Source organism: Apus apus, chromosome 4 (genome assembly GCF_020740795.1).
Source record: "Apus apus isolate bApuApu2 chromosome 4, bApuApu2.pri.cur, whole genome shotgun sequence".
Classification (NCBI taxonomy): Eukaryota; Metazoa; Chordata; class Aves; order Apodiformes; family Apodidae; genus Apus; species Apus apus.
In genome coordinates this window covers 104940566-104967162 of record NC_067285.1, presented here as the reverse complement: position 1 = coordinate 104967162, position 26597 = coordinate 104940566, and positions in this window count along the sequence as shown.

The following is a 26597-nucleotide window of genomic DNA, read 5'->3' as shown; positions in this document are numbered from 1 at the left end:
CTGGATCAGTTATTTCCTCTTTAGGGTATTCTGGTTTACTTGCATCATCATAGCACCATTATCTACAGCACTGCCAAAAGTTACAGGGTTTATCTTCAGTTTATTATGACTGCAGTTTTTCCTTTGGTTCCTGAAATGGTTTATAGGAAGGTTTCAGCAAGAAGCCACACAACTCCAGTGGCCCTAAATGGCTATGGTCTTCAGTGGTCTTAATAACAGCCAAACAAGCAAAATATCTAAGGTCAGTGTCTCCAGAAAGAAAAAAAAATCCAAACCATAAATTACAGCAGCAGCCACAATTTGAAGAGCAAATCAAAATTTACGGACTAATGTAACCCAAACAACACACCCATTTACTGGCAGCTTTCCTTCAGCTACAAGAAATTAAACTCTTTATAGGAAGTATCCTAATCTTGAGGCAGACCAGAGATGAGAAAATAAAGCTATGTTTCAGAATCTGTTGAATATATTAAGACTGAGTTTGCAGTAAGCTAGCTTCCAGTCAGAGATGGTCAGCTGAAAGGCATCATTAAAGAATGAAAGGGAAAATTAATGTAATATTATTTCACTGCACATGATTGTAAGACAGAAATAATAAATCTTCCTTTCCTTTTAAAGAGAATGTGAAAAAATAAATAAAAAAATAATTCAAAAATATATACAAAACCAAAGATTGTCAGAACCATAGGATGAACTAGATTTGATACAAAACCATAGAATTATTGCAACCAAAACTCTTAATGGAAATAGATCTAAAAAAGGTGACTCTGGATGCAATTTTTAGGAAAATTGGCTGAGGAAGGAAGAAGAGAGAACACCAACCCGATAGGAGAAGTTGCCAGCAGTAACTAACCTTACTGCAGGGCTGTTTAAAAAGAAATTTCTCATTGAAACTATGCAATCCAAAATTAATTACTGTAATTTTTAACACTATTAATAAGACTTTAAAACCTTTACTGCAATAGTTTATTTTATGAAGTCTATGGATTGCCTAGTACTTGTAATTACATGTTCCTGTTTAACTTCCTAATCTATATAGAAACTATTAAAACAAGCCAAGTAATATAAAATGTTGACATTAGACCTTTGTACTCTTGTCATTCCACAGTATGTATCAAATCGGTCATTCTGAAGACAAAAGGGCAAGGACTCAGCTTATTCAGGAAACAAAGACAGGCATGAGCAATTTAAATATCCAATTAACACATAAAAATCAGTGTAAAGTAGTTGCATGTAGTCATGGAAGTATGCCCAAGACGTTTCAGTACAGTCAATCAGTTAAAAGGGTAAGCAGAAATGTCACCATCTGAAAAAAAAGAGAGATCAAAGACTTCTTGCATCAGGACTTTTGTTTCTCTGATCATAAATTAAGAAATACAGTGTTTTGCTCTGAAAAAACATTGTATTTGAGCAATCCTGTGTTTCACTATGAATCTCATTTTCCCATGTATGGAATACAAATAAGCATGTTCTTTCAATTGGAAATGTCTAGGAAGAGAATGCACGAGTTGGAAATGGGAACTGGCTTCCCCTTTTTTTTCCTTTTTTCACTTTTTTTTTCCTCATGGGTCCTACTTTTACTTCTGCAAAATACACTGTAGGGTACTTGTTATGCCCCTGTATAAATTCTAATTTTTGAAACTGTAAGGACTTTGCAATATATAACTCCTTGTTTTGTTAGCTAGTCTTGATCTCTCATATACCTACACTAGGTGATGGTTTAAATGTTCTGTTTAGTTTGACCCGAAAAAACCCAACAATTGAATTATTAACAAAGATGTTGTTTCTTAAAGTCTGTATTTCCATTTAATTGTATTATTGTAGGTGCCTAGATGGGGCACATACAGCATGTTAATAAAATGTTTTATCATTAAATATGCTGAGAAATGCTCCCCTGTTTTTCTAACTCCAAGAAACTGAAGCTCTGAAGTCTCTCTTCATCTGATTAGCCAACAGACTGAGTGAGATTCAGCTCCAGCTGAATGGAGGCTCCAGTTAGTCTATCTGGAATAGTCCAGGTAAAATTGAGGTGTCTACATGTGAGTGAAATGTTTAAAGCTCCCTTTATAGCTGATGGAGTCTAAATGTCTCAGACTGAAGTGAATATATAGTTAGGTGCCTACTGTGAGCAGGATCCCACCTGCAAGTTATTTAGGAACCAATTCCTTCTTTCCTTTCCAATTGAAATACCATCAGTGCCTAGATCAAAGTCACATTTAATATATGTTTTGTCATTCGTGCCTAGTAGTTTTATTCTCCAGGGTGAGATAACACTTCAAGATGGCCTGATTTATGAAGAAATATCTACCTGCATGGTCATGCTCAAAGTGAGATGTGCTGATGTTCACGAAGCTTCCTGCCTTGAAGGAAAGTATGGTTAAAAGAGCAGCTTCTGTAGCCCTATTAGAGACTGTTTGCTGGACTCAAGAATAAAGCTACAAGCACTGGGTTTGATGCCAACACTGGCACCTGCTCAGTGGTTTCAGCAGCTTTCTGTGTCAGCAGGGAGACTGCACCTGTGAATTATCAGTCAGATGTTGACTGTGGGTTTAGGAGCAGCAGTAGTTTACAGTCATTGTCTGGTAATGCTTTTGAACCACCTTCATAGTCAGGATTTGTAATAAATTCAGAACTAGTCCCCATTTAGCCACCCAGCTCCTGGCATTTGAAAAGTCTCTGTTTTTCTAGTTCCCCTGCTGGGTCCCAGTCACTAGCCAAAACCAATGCCCTGGTCAGTTATGGAGAATCTGTTTCTCCAGTGCTGTGACTGATGTTTGCCTAAGCAGTGTATTTTAACAAGCTGTGTAAGCTTGTTCTTAAAATTCACCACATTAATCATGTTGCATTTTACTAGGGCAGAACATTAATAAAATTTTAACAAAGATAAGAAAGTTCAGGCTTGGAAGCTCCAAAATGTTAGCATTTCACAAGAACCTTACATTGAGGCTGCTTTTTTCTTACATTCCTATATTTTTCTTTTAGATTTGATGTTTCATGAAATAACCCCTCCAAGTAAGTTTCATTTGCACAATGTATTACACTAATGAACTCTGAATTTGCTGAATTTGAAGCCTGGAGCCTTCACAGTAATATTTTTGAATGGGCTCAGGCCCTTCTGCTCTTGTAGCAGACAGAGCATATGAAATATGCTGACAATACCAAGATGAGTGAAGACGTTGACACTCCAGAAGGGAAAGCCACCCTTCAGGATGACCTGGACAGACTGGAGAAGTGGGCTAGCAGGAACCTTATGAAGTTCAATAGAGAGAAGTGTAAGGTCTTGCACCTGGGAACACATAACCCAGGAGGACAGTTCAGACTGGGATCCACCTGGCTGGAGAGCAGCCCTGTGGAAAGGGACCTGGGGGTCTTGGTGGATAGCAGGCTCACCATGAGCGAACAGTGTGCTGCAGCAGCAAAGAAAGCCACCAGGATGCTGGGCTGCATCAGCAAGGGCATCACCAAGAGATAAAGAAATCATCCCTCTCTACTCTATGCTTGTCAGACCACACCCATAGTACTGTGCTCAGTTTTGCTCCCCACTCTACAAAAAGTGTGTGGACAGGCTGGAGAGGGTCCAGAGAAGGGTCACAAGGCTGATCAGAGGACTGGAGGACCTGCCATATGAGGAGAGGCTGAGAAGACTGGGTTTGTTCAGCCTTGAGAAGAGAAGGCTTCTGGGAGACCTTAATACCGTGTCCCAGCACTTACAGGGTGGCTACCAAGAAGATGAAGACTCTCTATTTACAAGGAGTCACACATGAAAAGACAGGGTAATAGGCACAAGTTGCTCTTGGGGAGATTCCAGCTGGACGCAAGAGGTAATTTTTTTCACCATGAGGACAATCAAACATTGGAATAATCTCCCAAGGGAAGTGGTAGGTTCCCCCACATTGGACAATTTTAAGTCTCAGCTTGACAGGGTGCTGAGCCATCTGATAGAAACAATAGTAGTACCTAGAAAGGTTGGATCAGATGATCCTTGAGGTCACTTCCAACCCGGCATTCTATGATTCTGTGATTCTATGAAATAATAGAGAACATGGCACCTCGTCTAGGTGTGGAGCAGGTCCAAGCTCTGCAACTGTCCACAGCTATTATACACATTTCTGCAATTTACCTAAGGTTGACATTATTGTCAGTTCCACCCAACTCTGTTGGCATTGCAAAATGTGATGACTTACAGCACCTGAAGGAAAAATGAGAGTATCAAAACTAATAATACTCAGAAAGAGGATTCCATAAGGCTTTTTTTTTTTTAAATAATAATTTTAAAGTGTTATTTTTTTAAGCTCAGGTTCTGCAAGAGACCCTGTAACACAGAATTAATTCATTAATTTAAAATGCCTTAGATCTGCCAAACTATGAATTAGTAATAATAGCTAGTCTTTTATGTCAAATCAATCCCACCACTTTCCTTCCCCCAGGAAAGTTCCTGAGACATTTTTTAAGTGCTCCAAGTGAATTCACTGGACTTTGAGCTCTCAAGTTCAGCAGTGGACATTTTTGAACCCTGCGTTGCCTTTCTTAGTGAAGTAATAGTGAACTCCATGGTATTAATTTGTTTGTGCTTGGGTACTGGGATCTCTGGGCTGTTACTGTGTCCTTAGTGGGAACAGTTCTAGTACCTTCAATGGGCACAGAATCAAGCAAATAAAAGTAAAATTATATGGGGGAAAGAAGTATGTGACTTTGGGAAAATAGACACAGACTGCATGTTGTTCGAGGCTGCAAAATGGAGCAAGGAGATAATCAAGGAAGAATCAGGACAGTCCATCACCCAGGGCTGAAATTCAAAGACTATCCAAAGGGAGAGGGAAAGAAGACTTGGTTTTATTAGCACAAAGACAGCCTGCGCAGAAGAAAAGATACTCCTGGGTCTTCCCCTTTGAGAAATCAAGAGCAAAGGGTCAGACCCACAAAACAAGTTGAGGACAGTAAAACCCAGACTGCAACCCTAATCTTCCTCTCCTGTCTCTCAGATTCTGTTTAAAGATAGGGCTTGTGGTCAGAGTACTAACTTTTCCTTTCCCTTAGTGTCCACGTAACATAAAGTGTGGGCATCATAAACTGTGGGCATAGGCCTGGGAACTGAGACTTGGCAGGTCCCAAAAGTCTTACTCATTCACACATTTCTGCCTCAAAGAATATGGGTTTCAGCAAAAGGAGGGATGCAGACTGGCCCTGCTCAGGACTGCCTGTAGACTTTTTCCTTAAGATATTATCTAGAGGTGAGACTTGCAGTTTGAGCCTCTGAGACAGCAGAGGGCTGAGCTCAACCAAACACCCCAGCCTCCTTTACTGACAAAATAACAAGGACGTTCAAGTTAAATATAACACATGTCATACATCACAATATAACACAAGGAGGTTCAAGTTAAACATAAGGAAAAGCTTCTTTACTGTAAGAGTAACAGAGCATTGGAACAGGATGCCCAAAGAGGTTGTGGAGTCTCCTTTTCTGGAGACATTCAAAGTCCATTTGAATGTGTTCTGCTGCAGGTGATCCTGCTCTAGCAGCGTGGTTGGATTGGATGATCCTCAGACATCCCTTCCAACCCCAACCACTCTGTGACTCACCCCCTAATAAACCTCTACAACCACATTTCTTTCACCAACACCCTAGGAACAACCCGGAATCCTCCCCACACCACTGCATCCTGGTGACTGACCAGAGGCTTCTCCTGCTGCCTTCACACCCCATCAGGAAAGCTTTTCGTGACCCCACTACTGAAGCCACTACTGCCTGAGAAAACGTGAGTCACTGCCTTAAAACACAGTACTGCATTCTAGCAAAAACTGGGCATTTTTATAGCATATTCTAAAAGAACTGGAAGGACATACTCTGTGTTTATCTGCTTTCCAAATGCGTATTGCCTGTTCCTCATTAGTGCACATTAACACAAGCTGGGGAGACAACCTGGCATTACAAAGGACACTGAGGGGATTAAGAGCTGCTATGTTTGTAAAATGTAAATTTACATTTGAGTGCAGGCAGGGGACATCAGATATCTCTGTTCCCCCTGCAGGGGTTTTTGGTAATGACACAATATCAGATCATGCAGTGGAAAATGCTTTCAGGCCTGGAGCACGAGGTGAAGAGTCAACTGAGCAACAAAGAACACAGATGTGATATACTTCTGGATGACTGGATAGAGCCTGACTCAAAGAGGGGTGCTTTTTTTTTTAATCTTATAGGGTGCTTTATTGATGGCACTTTCCTATTCGCATATATGAAATCAATGACCTGGTAAGCATCTGATTTATTGTTTCACCAGTGCAAGAAGAGCTATTCATTGCTCAGATATGGCAGATGTAGGTGAGGTTTCAGCAAGGAGTGTCGGTGATGTAGCTTCATGAACCTGGAAAAGCCTCAGATCGATTCCAGAGAAAAGTGATGTTGTGGTTTTACTTACAGTGTTGTTTTTTAAGCAGGTAGGCAGAAACGCTAAAATTGACATGACTTGTTTTGCCTGCCCTGAGCCCAGAAACTCTACAGGGTGTTCCCTGTATGCAATAGTTTGTGGAAGGACTGAGTCAATGAAATCTGGAATTGGCTGTGTGAAGAGCTTTCCCCCTTGCTGCAAGCAGATTGTTCCAAGAGGTCCTGCTTTTAACTTCCTACATGTATACAGATGAAGGATGAGTCTACCTAACAAAATGAAGGTTTGATTCCAGCACAGCTGACTATGGTTATTCTCAGTGCTCAGACAGATAACAATAATATTTGAGTCTATCTTGTGTTCAGATGAAAGATGAACACTCTTATTATGTGGAAGTAATTGATACAAGGTTCATACATTTGGTGGACTCCATGTATGAACAGAGCCTAAACATATACATACTTAGTTACCGTTGCAAGTAATGGCATTACTACTGATTTAAAATTATTTCAAGAGAACACAATCTTGTAGTCTGAATGCATACATAATGTCTGGAGGAGGCCTACAGGAAAGCTGAGGAGGGACTTTTTGCAAGGGCTTGTAGCGAGAAGACAAGGGATGATGGATCAAAACTGGAGGAGGGGAGATTTAGGTCAGACATTGGGAGGAAATTAAGTGTGAGGGTGGTGAGACCCTGCAACAGGTTGCCCAGGGAAGTTTTGGAAGCCTGGAAGCATTCAAGACCAGGATGGATGGTGGTCTGAGCAACCTGACGTAGTGGGAGGTGTCCTGGCCCATGCAGGGGGTTCGGAACTGGGTGATCTTTAAGGTTCCTTCCAACCCAAATCATTCTATGATTCTATGATGATATAGAGTTACAGATTTATATCATATTGCTATTTTGTGCAGAAACTCAGATTCACACAACAACATTTATTAAATATCAGCTCTTGGCATTATCGGGATTGTCATACCCTTGGGAAGAATTTCAGGCCTTACCTCATTTTGTTTTACTGTTGCTAGGATGCACAGAGGCACCGTGGACTCACTGCTCTCATGCCGGAATTCATCTAATTCCCTCGAGGTAAAACAAATGTCACAGGTAGCCACCAGGTCCTCCTCTGAAATATCTCCACTGCACACTCAGTGTCAGGAACAGTGCCAAACCGTACTGAGACATTTTAACTTTCATCTGATGTTGCAGCAGTAATTCCATCATCCCCATTAAAAAAGCATGGACTCTGCTCAGTTCCTGAGCTGGTTCCAAGCTGAAGAACACATATTTTCTCCACCAGTACCTGCTGTGGCCTCCACTATCATTTACTAGCTTCACATATTAGATGTCAAGGTCTTTGATTCATTAGAAGTTTTTCAGAGATTCAAGTGGAAATGTTTATGACAACTGACACAGTTTGAATATATCAGGGAGTAAATCTTCCAGATCCAGACTGAGGGATTAAATTGGAACTATCCAAATCCACAGATGCATGTTATGAGTCCCTCTCTCTGATGCTGTCTAGTGGACTAGATCTGTGCAGACCAAAGGTAAACTGTAGCCCGTGAAGAAGATAAAATACAAAGGAAGATATTCGATCTCTACAAATCACTTAATAAGGTGGTGAGCAAGGCAGCTTCTAGGCTTTATAAAATTGATCCTAAATCTGGTTTACCAGCTAGACTGACCGTCATGTGGAAGCCGATATAAGATATGAAGGCTCCTCAGTGCATCAGATGCCTTAACATTAAGCAAAACTCAAAAATAGCTCTAGTTACCCCAGGTGGAATAACAGAAAATTTCTTTCAGATGTTAAATTAGCAACTACAGACAAGCAATGAGTAAATCCAGTCTGAGATTCACTGATACACAGTGCAGTCCAGAACTCAGGTGTGAGATATTATTGACCTGACTGAAATCCAAATTTGATCATCTTTGGCAGTTTTAGCAAGGGGGCAAATGACTGCAAAAATGTGACTGAAACCCCTAATTCTTGCATGCCCTTACTCTTGCCATGAGGCTTATATTTAATACTGGTTGGCTGAAGCCTAAAATGTCTTCAAAATACCTGTTTTGCTTATTGCTGCTGCCCTTCTGGCAGAGCTCCCTGTTTCTCTCTGTATTCAACCAGTGTGTGCTTATTAGCCACTAGTAGGGATCAGTCCAGAGAAGAGACTCTCTGCAGTACTTGCCTGAAACAAGGCTCAATAAGATGAGTTTTAAGTTCTATCAAGTGAGAAATATTAAAGAACCATCACTGTGTGGTTACTAACAGTTCCAGCAGGATAATACTACAGAAATATGACTGAAGTGCTAAGTCATATACTAGGTAAGTCTATACTCATCTCTCCATCTCTGTATTGGTGTCATTCAAGAGTCACTGCGATTTTGCCTAGTGTTGATGGTTGCACTGGGAGGGGGTGTGGGGTGGTATACAATACTGCCTGCATGTTACCCATGTTAGAGCTTGCCTGTAACTAAGTAGAGAACTCAGAGTTCCAGTTTGGTCAATTCAGTCTTGCCATAATCAATAAATTCACTTTAAGGTGGTTTTTTTTCTCCAAAATGGAGGATTAAAATAAACACATAAGACCCATTCCTTCTGAGCTATGCATTTAGCTGCTTTAATGGTTTCAGAAGCCACATTCTTTTCTCCTCTCTCTGCCTTCTCCCTTCAAAAGTCAATCTTGCTGCTAGGAATTGACTTTCTTCTGTTATTTCCCAGTGCTCTGCATAGTCAAAACAAGGGCTATTTCTATTTGGCTACAGTCTTCTCTTCCTGAATTAATGAAGTCTTCTCAAGAGGTAAACATCATGACTATTTAATAAAAAATACATATAAATTGAAGAACAAGGTTAGGAATTGAGACAACAAAACTTTTGACACTCCAGGACCTAACACATCAATTGAAAATATTTAACCACAATAATTTGTTGTGGGATTTTTCAGAGAGAGTACATACAGAGTCTTGAAGATAATTTCACTCATTTCCCAAAGAGAAACAGATCCAAGTAAAATTGCTCCTAACAAAAAGAGAATAATAAATGCTCTTTTTACTAACAGACTGAGGAAATAGAGAAGAAATGCTTGCAAGTTATTCCTGAGACAGATACAAAAATAATAGGCAAGAGAACATTTCCTTTGCTCATGAATCCAAGTCTCACTTTATTGAGATGCTGGTATTTTTAATAGATAGGTCAAAATGAGTTTATGTGTTTTCCTGTGCACTCCTGGTGTATTATTTTGCACTTAAAATTGGACAGCAAAAGCCTCCCAAGGAAAATGGCAAGGTAAGAGGTTTGCTTCCCATCCAGGGAGACTTTTGTGGTCCTGATTCATTTTGACAATGGTGTGCACATTCCTCCAGGTGAGGTGGAGCACATCCATCAATAACGTCACTGCGGTGTATTGCTTTCAACCACTGACACACAGCTGAGTAATCTTTTCAAGGATGCTTCATTGTCCCATTGGATTATGGTAGTAAATCTATTAGGAGCAATTAGGATCAGCTGAACTAACTTATTTCTTAAAACAACTAATGCCTTTGCTTTTCTAGAGTGGGGAGAAGCAGAATCATCATGTGTCTGGCCCACACTTTCTACAACCAAAAGACACAACTCCTGCTGTTTCCCTTTGTTCACTTGGCATCTGTAGAGGTTCTTCATCACCTCCATAGCCTGCAGAAGGGACAAGTCCACACAAGTCCTTTTCTCTCATCTGCCAGCACCAAACCTGCAAGGATAGATTGGGAGAGGGGAGCAGAACCATTTGAGCACCACTCTCTCTTCCCCTGGTGACTCTCCTTGTACCCTAAAACAGGTTGCCCAGAGAAAAATGAAGGAGGAACATAGAAAAGACAGAACCATTTTTTCCTGATATGTCTACAAAATATAGTCACTGTATTTCTGGTATAGGCCAAAACCGCATTTTCTAAAGCTAAATTATTAAAATTATCCATTTATCTGAATCAAACGGAAAATACATGAAAAAGACAGTGAAAGTTACATTACAACCATGCTTCTGGAACCTCCTCATTTGTTTTTGCATTAGCAATATTTTGCCATCCCTTTATTGTTTTGTTTTTTGTTGTGTTTTTTTTTTAATGTGGATTTATACACACACAAAGTCCTGTACACAACATGTAGAAGCAAAATTAATTGCATATGAAACTCATTAATGCTTTTGCAATTGTGAGCTGGACCGTACTTGCAATGCTGCATAGTTATTCTCACATATACACAGAAATATCCCATTTCTATATTGCATATTAAATTTCCAGCTTTTGACAACCTGCAGAAAGATCAGACAAGGAAGACTCCACCTGACAACCCCAAATGCTGGTGCATTCTCAGACAAACTCCATTTTTGGTTGTTTTTTTGTTGTGTTGTGTTTTTCGGTGGGTTTTTTTGTTTGTTTGGTTGGTTTTTTGTGGTGTTTTTTTTTCCTGCCACATTGAAGAATGAGTTGTTCTGTAAAAGATTTTCTTCAATTGGTCTAGAAGCATTGGAAAATGTCATCATCATTTTCCCCTTGTGTTGAAACCATTGTCTTCACACATTTCTTTAAGCCACGAGTAGTAATAGTAACAGACACTTTGTTAAGACAGCTTTTTTGTTCTTGAACACAATCAAATATTTAAGTAATTTTCCTCCTTACAGTTTCTTTACTCTTCAAGAGAAATGTATTTCATTTCAAAATACTGGCAACACATTGCCACAGGAATCACATTTTGTGAACTCTAATCCCTAAAATCAAGGATCCAGTGTTACAAGGAGCTGATCTCACTACAAAAACTTCAATTACATCTGTCAGAAAGGAATTAAATGGGTCAGAAAACCAACAAAATTTTATTGCCATGAGAATTTCTGACATTTTGAACAGCATTTTAATTCCACAAAATGTCAGTTTGGAAATACTCAGTTTACTGCAGTGAACTTTAAACAGTTCCATTCACTAACAGTGAAACATTAAATACATTATAAATATACTAATAAAATCATATTAACATTAATATCATATAGAACTGAAAAATTTGAGCTCTCAAGTGAGATTCCATCAAGATCAATATAAGGATATACTTAAATTTCAATGAAATAGCATTTTCTGAGAGTTTTTTTCCCATCACCAACAAAAAAACCCCAAACGAATGTACTTATAGGACGAGGATGGATCCCTGGAAGGGTTAGGCACTAAGCTAGAGCTGTTTTACATGTGCTTCAAACTGCTCCAGCACAGATGGTAGCTGTGACCTAACTTTCATATAAGGTCTCCTGGGGTATAGGAACAAGGTGCACTTCCACATGTAGTGCTTTAGAGCCCTGATGGATTGGTGTCTTCTGAAATTGCCACAAGCTTTGAATAAGGCTCCATATGTTGCTAATCACTTGCTGCTCTTCTCCAACAATTTCATGTTTATAGTATTTTTCTACCATTTCTAACACAGTCCCAAAGAGTCTTCTGCCTGAGGGAATAAAATCTACATTTTCTATATGGGTCCCTTTATGACTAAGCTACATATTGTTTTGGGAAAGGGTCAGACAGGCCCACTCTATCTGAAGAACAGGAGAGGCTGAAGAAACTCAGCTCAGGCCAGGCTGAGCGTACAGTGTTAGCAGAGCCTATGATTCTCCTGAAAGGAGTCTGTGGCATTCCCTGAGGAGCAAAGCAATCTGCATTGCAGCCTGTGGCTGTTTTACTTTACATCAAGGGGTTACTTGACTGTAACAGGAAACTGGAAATGTGAAGGTTCAACGACAGTCATGCTGTGCCACCCTTCTGCTTACTTCCTCTCTCTGAGGCCAAATGAATATTTGATTAGTTGATATGAAGTTAAAGATTTTCAGATAGAAAAACTAGGGTAGTCAGCTGCAGAAAACAGCCTTGATGTATACAGTAGCAATTGTCTCCCCCCCTGCTGAAAGAAAAATAAAAAAATCAACCCTGTCTGCGAGCACTTCTACTCTTTTGCAAAGTGAAGAGTAAACGCAAAATCTTGAACCCGTTTTGCTGGTGCTTTAGGAGAAGTATTGCCTGTTAGAGGAGTCAGTGTATCTGCTGTGTTTGGAAGAACAAAGGGTCAGCAATAGCAGGAGAAGAACAAATAATATTACCTCATACCTGGATGAGAGGTCAGTGCAGGAGGCACTCATGGGAACGTTTGTAGAGCCCAGAGGGGATTGTGAAGAGTGTGCTGTGTTATGGATTCAAAGCTAACAAAGTGTGGTATCTTTTGAAAATCAAGCTACTTACTCGAGGCATTGTCAGATGCAAAAGATGTACCCTCAAGAAAAAGAAAGATAAAGGTTTTTTAATATCTTACAGATGCAGAGTATTCTAGACATTCCGTGTTTTCTGGCCATGTTTGAAAGATTAGTTCCAGATTTATCAGTCAGTCAGCTTGATGGCCACTATATTAAAGTAATTAAGTATACTGGATCAAAAATAAAAAATCTCAGAGAAACTAGGAAAGGAATTAGTAGTTTCAGGCTACTGGCCCACATTTAAGCAGAGTAGCTCATAGCAAGTAAGATCACAGGATCACAGAATCACAGAATCACAGAACATTAGGGGTTGGAAGGGACCTCTGAAGACCATCAATTTCAACTCCCTGCCAGAGCAGGACCAAAAAAAAATAGGGCAGGTCACTCAGAAAGGCATCCAGACAGGTCCTGAAAGTCTCCAGAGAAGGATGTGCTACCTTTCTTCTGGGAGACGTGAGCTTCCACTTCACTGACTTATAAAGAGGGGCATTTAATAACTTGTAGAATTTACTTAAAAGTGGTATTGAAGACTTAAAATGCGAGTAAGGAGGTCCAGCCTGAAAAGGGCACAATGGTGTACTATTTGGTGTATAACTTGGTGTACTAAATTTCACTAGTGACCACCTGGAGGGAAAAAATTATATTGGCCTAATCAAAGGCTGGATAAACATCCTGGGTCCAAAGGCTGGTAACAGCCTGCAGCCAGCTGCCAGGCTGCAGAGACCAGCTTTGATTTCAGCGGCTCACCAGTGTGACTTTTGTTATGCAGCATCAGATAATCATGGTTTTACAGACAATCCTTGTTGCTCAGCTGGCCAGAGAAACACACACAGAAAGCGGGTAATTCCCCTAGGTGACCTCCTTAATGCAGGCTGGGAAATAGCTCTGGAAACAAGGTGCACTTTGAGCAGGCTAATGCATTATTCCTTTTAGGGATGATCTCATCACCTAGCTGAAAAGAAATGTAGCCTCAATGTTTCTGGAAATTGAACCTGTCAGTGGAGAATGGTTGTTTGCTATAGGGATTAAAATATTACTACCCTGAGGAATGTTTACAGAAAAAAACCACAACAAAACAAAAAACTAAAATAATTCTATAAATGAGCAGGACCAAGAGGCACTGAAAATTCAAGAGAAGGCCAGGAATGATGTGTTGGCCAACTTCAGACGTGAACATAGAAATTGAAAGTGGTTGTTAAAACCATCAAACATGCTAAAAATGTCATCACAGTGTCCAGGAAAGCTGGCGACAGCTTCACTGGAAGTTTGGAATAAAAGCAGCAATGCAAAGCAAGTGTGTTTCATTGTATCCATTAGCTGACACGGATGGCTGTTACTCATGGCCAGAAACAGAGCATATGACGCACTTCTGCTGTATACACCTGACAGGATTCAGAACACACTTGTCACCCATATGATGCCTGAAATTTCAAACTCATGAAAATACAAGCTCTGTTCATGTTTAAAGGTGCTTGCAACATGACAGTTTAAGCAGAGTTCGGGTGAAGCTTTTTTAATTTTGTTTTTCTACAAGTGTTTAAAAAGCAAAACAAAGAAGCACAGTTAGTGCTCTCAAAAGAGGGCAACACAAAATAATTTATTTGCTCAGTGTCTAGAACTGTAACCTAAATGCTATGTCATTCTCCAGGCAGGTGAGAAATGATATTTTCCATTATATCAAGCAGAGAGAAGCAGTGAATTGGGTCCTCCAGATTCCTGATGATCTTCAAATCCAAGAAAAGATGAAGGAGTAGTAGAGTTTTTGCTTTCCTTATTGATTTTTTAATAAGACAGGACTTATAATTCATTATGCCCATGCTTTCAAAGAAACAATAGCAGTGCTGTACTCTGGAAAATGGTTCAGAGTGGTAAATCCTAAAACCCAGAATATTCTTCTTATAATTTGATGCTTGATGGGTAAGACCCAGAAAAGGCCAGGATTTGAGATTCATGTCATATGCCTACTGTAGATGTATGGTGGGTTATCTGTTGTTAATTTTGGTAGCAACCCCTAGGAAGAATAAGAATCCCACAGAGGAGTGATGGATGTTACCTCAGTGTCAAGTTCATCATCTGAAGACACAGCACTGATGACAATTCTATCCTGGATAAGATTTAATCAGTCTGCTCCACTGAATCCCTGGAACAGCACTACACATACATATGACGTGTTTCATAGCCTATGATTAAGTGTCTCCTAAAAAAGAAAAAAGGCCTCTTATATAAAGAAAGGGTGAAGGATCATTTTTCTTCTAGCAGAATGACAGGTCTCTCCCATCTCCCAGTTTTTCTTATGGAAGGAGCTGCTTTCTGAGTGAATATTCTTGGGTGAATATTGTCCCAAACAAGGGTACAGACATCAAAAGATGGAGCTTCCAAATTGTTAGTACTGTTGTTACAGAACTATTCAATTCCATTCACCACATCAAGAACTAGGAGGCTTTTAGGAGGACTATTTTGTAGTCAGCATCCCTGCATGTTTGTGTATACTGTAGCAGTGACTGATGGCATTCTTCACCTAAAGAGGATTATCTTAAGATCAGCTGCTTAACCTCTGTCTAGAAGGTTACCTGGTATATTGTCTCCAGCCACTACTCAGGGTAATGTTTGTCACAATCCCTGTCTCCACCATAGCCAGCCACCACTCTTTTCTGATACACTGCAAATAATGCTCAGACACATGGGCTCAGAATTTCTGTTCTTGCTCTGCATACCAAACAGAAGATGCTGGTCCCAACTGAGTAAGTAAGTTTCTATGAAAATTAAGCAAGATTTTGCCAGCCAAGTCAACAAAACTACTTGCTTGAATATCTGATCATCATCTGCAGCAAAGACTTTCACCTGCCTAACAAGTAACTACCAGTGGTTGTCACAGGGGAATGCAGAAATTACACTTCCCCAAATACTTATATATAAAATATAAGCCTTTTATAATTTTACTCCTTCTGTGTTGACCCAGTAGAATAACTCAACTGTAAGGGTACATAAAAGCTCCCAGAAGCTCTGGAGTGCCTGACTGGATGTTTTATGAACAAGACACAAATTCAGCAGGTTCACCAGTTACAAAGTAGCATCTTTGATTTACATATTCCACAATCACTTTTATCAGCATTTTAAGGTTCCTTGGTATTTGTTGTTGTGGTTTTTTAATAAGCAGAGGGTTATTATTATTATTATTATTATTATTATTATTATTATTATTATTATTATTTATTATTATTATTATTATTATTATTATTATTATTATTATTATTATTACCTAGGAATAGAAATCTTACATTCATTGCATCTGGAATGTAAAAATGTTAGAAAGAAAACACTGACAGGCAGCTCTTCAGCATCTTTACAGAGTGTTTCTCTATCTCTGTTTAGGGATTTTGCACAAAAGACTTGAGACTAAATAAAAGTCCATAATGTTCATTAGGAGAAAGAGAAAGGTGTTTAATGAAGATTAAACTGAAGAGAAGCAGTGGTGGTTTCCAAGGAGACTTAACATGCACTTCCATAAACATCAATTAATCCCTTTTGGTCTTGTTTCTTTGTGGTGGTTTGTTTTCTTTTTCTTTTTCCTCTCTGTTGTTGAGGTGGTTGTTTCTTTTCTTATTGGGTTAATCCAAATCAGGAATTCCAAACCATTTCACTTTTTTTCAAATAGAAAGGGCATGGACACAAAGATGTAATGGGAGATGTGTTTATAAATAGCGTGAGTCCTGTGATAAACATTTGGCTTTATTTGGACAGAAACATGTTAGGTGATCAGAAGTGAGTGGGTACCAATGGCAGCAGAAGCAAACATGAATGGGACAAGCACACTATCATTCAGTGTTATTTATGCTGGGGTGCAGCACTTGCTTAGCAAGGAGGGTGCCCTTTCTATCTATGTGCTTTGGTTTCTTCCAGAGTAAATGAGAGAGCACAGAATGATGGAGTCCACTCAGTCGTTACCACAATAGGCTGTCAGGAATCAGCTGCAAAGTGTATGCAGGGGTTAGGAGAGCACAGCAAAGTGTACCTGCTCCTTTGGATAGATACAGCTGCATAGTCTGTACCAAACAGGAGCTGGAAGGAATCTGAAAGTATAGACATCTGTGTTAGATAATTAATTTTCCAGTTTTTCCTGTCATCTGAAGGTCTGGTTGAAGTGATTTGTGTGACCTATCTCATGGAGAAGCTTGTAAACAGCTGGAGCAGATAAGGGTGTTTGGGTAAGAACAGCAATCAGTGCCTGGGACAGATAACTGCTAAGCAGGGGAGTTTGTCCCCTCTTATATTGTCTGTGTGTTGCCTCTCTGGGTTGTGGAATGGGGCAGTAGCCCTGAGTTAGCAAGAGCTCAATTAAATATTTATATTGTTCAGACTGTAGCCTTCAAATCCTCAGTCAACTTCATGTTGCATTTTCTGCTCCCCAGAGAAGGAGAACAGAAGAACAGGGAACTGAAAATGCCACAAAAGAACTTGAGAAGCAGGGAGAGACATTTTCTTTCCAGGCATCATTCTACATCCTTTAAGTTGTAGCCAGAGATGGATCAGTAACTGTGGACAGATGGGTCATGTTTTGTTTCTTCTTGAAGTTAGAAGAGACATAGAGCATATGAAAACAGAAGAACATAGGGACAAGCACAGTCAGTAGAAATGATGAGACAAAATGAGACTAAGATTTTGGAAATGTCATTATCTTGGCAGAAAACAGATTGATCAGGAACAGAAAAGAGAAGACATACAAGGGGCAGCTTGGCACACTGTAACATCAAGAGATGTGAGGAAGAGATGGCATCCACAAGAGGAACAAGATAAACATGGCTGTGCTGGGACATGAGGACTTCACCACATCACCCAGGCATTACTCAAAGAAACTGCAGAGGTTATCTCCACAGAGCAAGTAGGTTGGAAGCAGATCAATACCCTAGAGCTGACTGCTGTTTGATGCGACCTTTAAGCACTCTGAGATTGCATCATGGATGCACAGACTGCAGATGTCTTACAAAGAATCATGTTGAATATGCAAGGACCATATTGAAGGACTGGCTTTTGCTGCTCTCTGCAAGAAACAGTGTGTAAGGCTGTGGAAGTGAACTGCTGGGGTAAAAAAGTGAGTTAAATAGAAGATTTTTTTGAAAGGGAGATTTTGTGGAAGACTAGTCCCTCTTTAGAAGCAATTGAACTTTTTAGGTAACCTGTGGCTCACTGCTTAAGGAGGCACAAAAGGAAGATAATTAGGAAGCTATTCAATTAATAAAAGAGGAGTTAAATTAGCATTAATTTAGCATAAAATCAAGATGTCAAGAACAAAATTAATCAAGGCATCCAGGGACAAGAGGAGAGAAATATGCCTATTTCCCATACAACAATGCTAGTGACCTGTGTAGTAACAGGAACTGCAATGTATATATCAGCATAAATTCAGCCTTTCAGGGAAAATTAAGCCTGGTGAGAAGATGCGCACAACTGGAATGCTAATGTCTCCTCCTGTTACCTGTTTAGGAAGGGATGAGTGGACTAAGAGGGAGGTAAAGTGCTATTCGATGTAAAAAATTATATTATCTTGTTTGAATCACTGCCAGCTCAGAAGCAAACATTGCATGAACCATTACAAGCCAATATCCAAACAGATAGGACATAGTGCCATAGCCCAAAAACTTGAGGACAAGATAATGGGTTTTACAAATATTTACCTATAAAGTGTAAGCTAAAAGGTCTGCTACTATGGGAAACTTCAGCCCGAGTGATACGTGCTGATACTCTTATTCTGCCAAATATCCTCAGATGTCTACGTTCTATAGAAGTTAATCTTTAATTAAAAACGTGGCTGTCACAAAGAGAGTTGTGTATTCAATGCCTTCTGGGCAGTTAGAGGGGAATTGGTCACACACTCAAGCTCCATGAGTTGTGAACACAGCACTGTCAGGTTTGGCTTGGGGCTCCAGGCAGTGCCATCATGTTTCCTCCATGGTCCATTGGGCTGATATAACTTATTTCTCAATGTGATTGGGCTGCACTAACACAACTGCATGAAATATTCAGTATGTGAGTGGGTGCAGGAGGTGAGAGGACAGCACTGTTTTAGAGTTTCAGCTCCCAACTCCTATTCCCAGGGAAACGCCACTGAGTCACGATATTTTGCTTGTCATGGAGTACATAACTCAACAAAGCTGGGATCTGCTGTCTCTCACCAAAGGCAGGCACTGCTGATCAGCAGGCTGGAAGTATCTTCTGTGCACTGAAGCAGGGTTCCCAGAACCTCACCGAGTTTCTGTTATGGTTTGAGGGGGGTCAGACTAATTTTGTAGCACCAATATGGGGACTCAGAGAGACAGTCTTCAGGACCCTGAGGAATCAAGGAGGCACAGAACAGAGAGGTGTCAGTATTCCCTCCCATGTCTTGCCATACTCTACAAAAGTCAGGAGGAACCCATGTCTGCTGCTTTTCCTGCTCTCGTCTTCCTTGCTGCTTGACTGCACTTCGAGATCTTGGAGACATGTTCCTGTTTTGTCAACAACCCAACACATGCTCTGCAGGATCTGAATCCATCAGGTGCTGGGAAGAGCCATGGACCTCTTTCCCAAGTCAGCTCTGCCACAAGAGACCCTCAGATACTTATAACTGTGATCATCAAGATCTGTTTTGTATATATTTGTATATATTGTTCCTCATCCCATGTGTTATTTTCCTTCCCAGTTCCAGTAAACTTGTTCCAGTTTTAATTTCCAACTTTTAAGTCTGTCTTCCTTATTTTCCTTTTATTATTCTTACTCTCCTTTGGTGGAGGGTGGGGGGTTAAGAGAGAGCAATTCTATTCTGTTTTTTGGGTTGTGCCTTAACAACTAAACAGAGACAGTTTCTCAAGTGGGAAAGTGTGGGAGCACACTGGATTGTTTGTGCACTGAGGAAGATTGTCTCAGCTTCCATAGGCACAGAAGAGGAAACTACCTTCTGGTCCACAGCCCAGCTTCACTGAAAGTAGTTAACAATGAGCTCTTACTCTTTGAGCAAAAAAGCATGTAGGTTACTGAACCATGTGAAATGAGTGAGTCAACACAGAGAGAGGTGAGACTGTGGAATCGATTGTCATTAGTGACAGTTCAAAGCAAAGAAGAGAAATAATTAAATATTCAGAAACTAGAAGGTACTTATATGACAAGTTAGGAAATGTTAATACAAGAAAAAAAAAACACTAAAAGACAAGGAAAATTGCAACACAGCAGGATCAAGGATCCTCCTTTTTCGAAGAGCAATTTACTGAAGACCAGTTGTTCAGCACAGACTTAATTGGGTGCCCAGTGGTGGGGTGTGAGCATGTTAGTGGTCAGGCTAATAATGGCTAATTTCAGCCCATTACAATGTATGTAGACAACAATTGGGGTGATGGCTGTGTGCTCACAAGCTGTGTGCCTGATCTTGCTCTTGAGCCTCTGCAGCTGGAAACGATGCCAGGATAATCATAGAATCATAGAATCATAGAATCATAGAATCATAGAATCCTAGGGGTTGGAAGGGACCTCGAAAGATCATCTAGTCCAACCCCCCTGCCAGAGCAGGGTCACCTAGAGTACATCACACAGGAAGGCATCCAGGCGGGTTTTGAATGTCTCCAGCGAAGGAGACTCCACAACCTCTCTGGGCAGCCTGTTCCAGTGCTCTGTCACTCTTACAGTAAAAAAATTTTTCCTGATATTCATCTTAAACCTCCTATGCTCCAACTTGTATCCATTACCCCTTGTCCTATCACTGGTCTTCACCGAAAAAAGCTTAACTCCATCGTCTTGACACTCACCCTTTACATATTTGTAAACATTGATGAGGTCCCCCCTCAGTCTCCTTTTCTCCAAGCTAAAGAGACCCAGCTCCCTCAGCCTTTCCTCATAAGGAAAGTAACTTCAGTGTTACACCTTCACTTGTCAGTGTTTGCCTCTTTGCAAAGTGATTACACCTGGGCCAGCAGCTTGTTTTGCACCTCACCAGAATATTTGACATCATCTGCTGAAGAAATCTTGAAGTTGTTGCTGTTCAAAACATAGCTGTTGCCTAAAAAAAGATAACATTCAGTATTAAAATATGAACATATAGGAAACTGCTCCAAATCACCACACTATCAGCCTTGTACTACCACCCTGTTCAGAGCAAGCTCTGGGTAGATGTAAATTCAAGTGATCATGACTTGACCATGTGTGCTCTGCATCTGTGAGCTCTATGCTTTATCTGAGTAGTTTCAAAGTGCCACAGACCTGAGGACAGTTTTGAACATATCAACTGCAGGTTAAAAAAAAACCAAAATGGAACAAAACCAACCAAAACAGCAACAACAAACAAAAAAGCATGAATAAAAACAAAGGTAAAAAGAAATTCAGAACCCTGAAGCTGAAAATTATATCACCCCAGCTAAAAATTTAGGCCTAGGCAGTAAATGAGATAATGGTAATAATAAAAATATTAATGAATTAATCACATGCATTAAATACATCATAAAAGAAAGAAAGAAGAAACAGATATTGAAGAATATTAATTAGGACATAAAACTGTAGGAACTGGTAAAGACACAAGGAAAAGTACATGGTCAGCAAAGTTCAGGATAAAAAGGAGATTCTGAAAATAAATTTGGAACAAAAGAATATGTAAAAGAAGTGAGGGGTTTTGATGTCTATGGATTTTTTTACAATACAGCAGAAAAGACAAGCTTTCCTATGCTTCTCTTTTGGGCTTTGAAAACCAGTCAATGTGCTGTGATGGCAGCAACTCTTCTAGTGATGATGATGACAAGGATGGCAAATTTTCCATTACAACAGTGACTCAAAAAATGATAAAGGAACCTATTGAAGTTAAGTATTTTTAAAACAGGGGGTCTGGATAGCTTGCATAACAGAGTTTTAAAATACTCTTTTAGTAGCTCTCTGGGTTCTTCACACTGATTTTCAATAAAACCTGGCACAGTAAACTAGTTTCAGAAAACTGAAAGGAAGCCAATGATGTAAGAAAATGTGGAAAAGGTAAAATGAGCAATCTGGTGGGCCTACTGGGCCTTTCAGCTCCAAAGAGTGGCTGAAGCAAGGCTGGGTAATAAGATTTTTTTCTTATTGCCACAGATTCCTTGACAATAGGTTGTGCTAGTTAATTTGATGTGAGGTCATAAATTTGGTTAAAATAGTAACAGTGCTGATGCAAGCACAAAGACTTCTACACATTCCTTCCAGATTTTCATTAGAAGTTAAAATATTGCAAAATATTACAAAATGCATATTTACTGGGTGCTTTTCAACCTGAATTGAGACCTGGACCTCTAAATATAGTTGGCCATTGAGCACAACATTATTTAATCTTTTTATTAGCCATCTAATGAAAAGATTGACAGATGATTTAATGTAGGAGAGTTGTAAGCACTGAAAATGACATGACCCAATGCAAGTCCGGCACTAAGATCCCAGGAAGTAGAACACTGGCCATGTTCACCTTGGCTGAAGAGGACTTGGCAGATAGAGACATGAAGATGAGTTCATGCTATTACTATTCTATGGTGTTTCCAAATATTTCCTCTCATTGACCTGAAGAGTTAACAGCTAAGGGTGAATTTTATCCTGAGAAGCACACTAGAGGGATATCATAGATGTGAAAACAAGAAAGATCTTTCCAGAAGGATTTGTTAAACAGTAGACAGAACAGAGAAGGCACATGGGAGGGATGAAAAGATTGAAAATATTTCTTTATACCGATAGAATCAAAGAGCTCTGCTGGCTTAGATTTATGCAGAGAAGATTAAGGGGATGACTTCATGCAGGTTTGCAAGCACCAACATGAGAACAGAAAACTCATAAAACAGTGTCCTTCAGTACAGCAGTCTGAGACATAAGATGTATTGGCTGGAAGCTAAGGTTAGACAAATTAGATCAGACAAAATGATGCATTAAAGTCACTATACCGATCTGTTGCTGAAGCATGTTTTTGATCCTCATAAATGTTTAATTTGAACCTGCTTTACAGGGGACACCTCACTCCACTGAACAGTTAAACATTAAATACATAAAACGTGATTTCCCCAGGAATTTCTAATGCTAATTCAGTGCTCTGTGCTCTCAGACTTTGATTTTCACGGAAGCCAAAGAAGTGAAAGATAAATGCTGGCAGGCCTTAGGTGCATTCCTGAATCTGATGCTATACTTTCAGGGAGTTTCATTTTGGTTTTACCTGCTGTCATTTCAAAATGTATTTTTATGCACAGCTTACATTTCTAGACAGGGAGCACATTGCTAGAAGCTCAAGACAGCGGAGGAGTATCCTCAGTAGGGCATGGAGTGACCATAGGTAAACATAAAGCTGAACCAAGGCCTAATTTCTTTGCATGCACATTGCAAAAGTGACATTTTTCTAAATGTTTCTGTTGCCATCTGTGGCAAATGGGAAGGTTGTGACTGTGCCTCCTGGGTTTCCCATAATAGTGCTGTGGGACTTATCCACTAAACAGGAGAGAAGGGCTGAGGGGGCAGAGCAGACTTGTCTGGAGAGCTTCAACAATGCTCTTCCTGAAGCTGAGCCATTAGGCAGCAAGCATCTACACCCAGATGGTGACCAGGGAAGAAGCATTCTGATATTGGTCCAATGGAGAAGACACTAGATGGGAGGCAGGGAGACCTACAGGTCTAGTCTCTGGTCCCAAGTCCTTTATTGATTCTTCCACAAAGAAATCCATTCAAGAAGACTCCATACGCCTTTCTTTTTTTTCACATTCATTCACTTACTTAAGGAGTTGGTGATGTGGTAAAAGAGGGAAGAAGACAAAGGGACAGGCTGAAACAACTGCTTCATTGGGGAAAAAGTCCCTCATGCATGTACAGCTCACATTAGCATGAAAATAAATTACCCACTTGCCTCTTAGACTGAGCAGGCTCAATATTTCAACTGATTCCATGGAAGCTGCTAGGTACAAAGAAAACTGCACAGGAGGCTTCTGGAATACATGATACCATAGGCTAGTAAGAGCTTCCTTTATTTTCTTAGGTCCCCCATGAAGCTAAATATGGACCTTGGAAGATGAAACTAGATAATATTGCTTATATAGACAGGAGATAAAACTAATTTGTTTTAAAAGATGGAGACCTTACGTAAAGTCTACTGAAAATGAAAACTAGAAGATAAAGAAAGAAAGCGTAAGATACCTTTTTCAGCTATGTCAGTTACTATACCAAAAAGTACAATGATTATTTCTTTTTCTCTTGTAGCTCTTTGCTGTGTGGATTTTTTAAATAGTTAGGATACAACTGAGACCTATTCAAGAGCAACACAGTTTGGAGGGAAATTTCCATGTTCCTCTAGTGAAATAAACTCGTGCAACAGATTTCTAGATTGGTAAAACCTGCTTGCATGTTTTTGTCTTAAAAACTTGAGGTTCTTCAAATTCATGTACTCTACTTATAGAATGAAATCAGTTGCTTCCCAGTAGAACACTGTCATTTCACTCTTTTTTGAGCAACTGTATGGAAAAAAAATGTAAATGAGTGAAATTACATATTTTAATTTTGTTGAGGTATTTAACCAATAAAGGTACATTTCTTGATTATTACTGAATATTAATTTTACGTTTTGATTGTAATCATCCCCCCGTTGTTTGACTTAATTATAGTAGTAGTAAGTATAAGTAGTAAATTCATTGTTATTATACCCTTTGCATCCTAACTGCTTTGCTGTTCTTATCTCCCAGTTTCCTTGCTCTTTTACTGTACTCATGCCTCTTGTCCAGAATAATTAAAACCCCAACATTGTATGCAGTAAATCTTAATTACTGCATATACACATTGTATGTCATCAATCCTGTCCGGGACAATCTGAGAAATGTTATTATCTGGCAGACATTCTCTTTTTTGCAATAATAACTTGACCTAGATAAATCTATCTGATTCTAGGATGAGCATGACAAAATTACAGTCTTTGAGGCTGAGTTATGAATAAATGATAACAATAATACACATAAGAAATCTGAAGAGGAGCTAGCTGGGAAAGACACATTGTTTTAAAATAAATATTCAGGTTTCAAAACTTTTTTATTGTTTTCCAAGAGGAAGAAATATGACTTGTTATAACTTCTGATCAAATGACAAAGGTTTGTCACATAATAAGCAGAGCCGCAGGATCAGGGTACCCATCTGAAAGATTCAGATTCAGGTCTATAATCTGAATTCCTTCTGAGGAACTTTATTATTTCTGACAGAAGATGGTATTAGTGAACATTTTTAACAATAGTAGCTTGAATAAAAAATATTACATGTGGAGCAAATAATCCATTTTCTTCGATCTTCACTAGAGGAGTCTTGCTTCATCCACTGGAGTAGCATCAAAGTAATTTGAAATATGAAATATGGACTAAAATACATTTGGAAAGGTGTGTATCGGGTTGTCTTTTTACATTTTCCAGACAGCAGTTTAACATTGAATTTTATTAGAAGTTTCGCTTTTCTTTTCATGCTTTCTTCAGTATCTTAGCTGAAGTAGACACTAACAGCTTGAATTTGATCTTATAATTATTCTACACTGGGACAATACCACTTACTTCTAGTCCTGATAGACTGCTCAGTCATGGTCCAAACAGGTAGAATTTGCATTAATGCATGTATAACACCACAAACACTCAAGTGGATTCAGTTCTCTTATCTTAAGACATGTACGACATAAACATCTATGTCTGTGTCATCCTAAAGTCCAGTTTTTGGCCAATGGAGGGAAATCTATCTGATCAAATGTAGGTATCTATTTTAGGATGAGATGATATCCAAAGAGTAACTGATTCTGCCCGTTGACTGAAAGAAGAGCCTAAGACTGCTGGAAAGTCCACACACATCAACACTTGATCAGATGAAATCAACTTTTAAAGGCAATGGCTGAGACTAAACTCTTACCTGGGCACAGGGAAATACATAACAAAAGCAAGCCCTCAGGAGTCTGTGACTTGGAGCCCTGACCCAGCTGGCTCCTCAACACATGTAGTTTGACAAATAAATCAAAAAGTTAAAACAAAGCATGGGAAAAACAGAGTGTTATTATCCTTCCTACACCCCCAAGAGATGTTAATCATGCTAGTACTCCAGGTTGAACATGTGCCTTTTAGCACGGGATCACACATTACAGCTCACTCTGCAACCCTGGGTGGTCAGAGCACTACCACCCCAGCCATGCCACTGCCTCTGCAGAACAGCTATACCTGCTGATCTTAAGAAAGATTATTATTTCTCTTCAATTGTGCTTACTTGTCATGGAGAATATCCATCCTTGGAGTTTTTCAAAACTTACCTGGACAAGGTACAGACAAACCAGATCCACCTTTGAAGATGTCTTTGTTTTGGCCAGGAAGTTGAACTAAGTGGTATCCAGAAGCTCCTTCCAACCTATATCAATCTATGATTTAATAAGGTTCAAACCCAGTAGGTATCAAATCTGCCTTTTGGGAGTCTTTTTAATGAGGGATATTATTAAATATATTCATTCTGGTAGTAGCTTAATCAGTTCAAAAGGCAGATTTTCACAAAGCTATGAGAAAAATTGAAGAAACATGAATTCATTTGCCAAAGGTACTGTGAGGTTCCTTTTACCTGCCTTGGGCCTCCCACATGGAGAATGGATTTCCAACTGAGAGAGTTTTCTGCAGGTCTGACAGTTTTGCTCTCAATGAAAAGTTCAGTAGAGAAATCCATACCTTTAGTAGATACCTTTAGTCCAAAGAATAAATATGAACTGCATGTATATAGCAGGCTATGCAGCAGCATGGCTTGAAGAGGCATCTCTGTCTTATGTGACAATGCCTCTCCCTTATCCTAAAAACAGATTTGGGTATGGAAGGCAGTGTTGTAAACAGGCATGGTTGTATTACATGCATGTGTGCTTGGGGGTGGTGGTTGTACAGAGAGAAAGAATTTTATCAGAAGAACGAGGCATGGCTTTATTTTTAAAGAAAAGCACATGCTCTGTCTTCAACTGCAACAC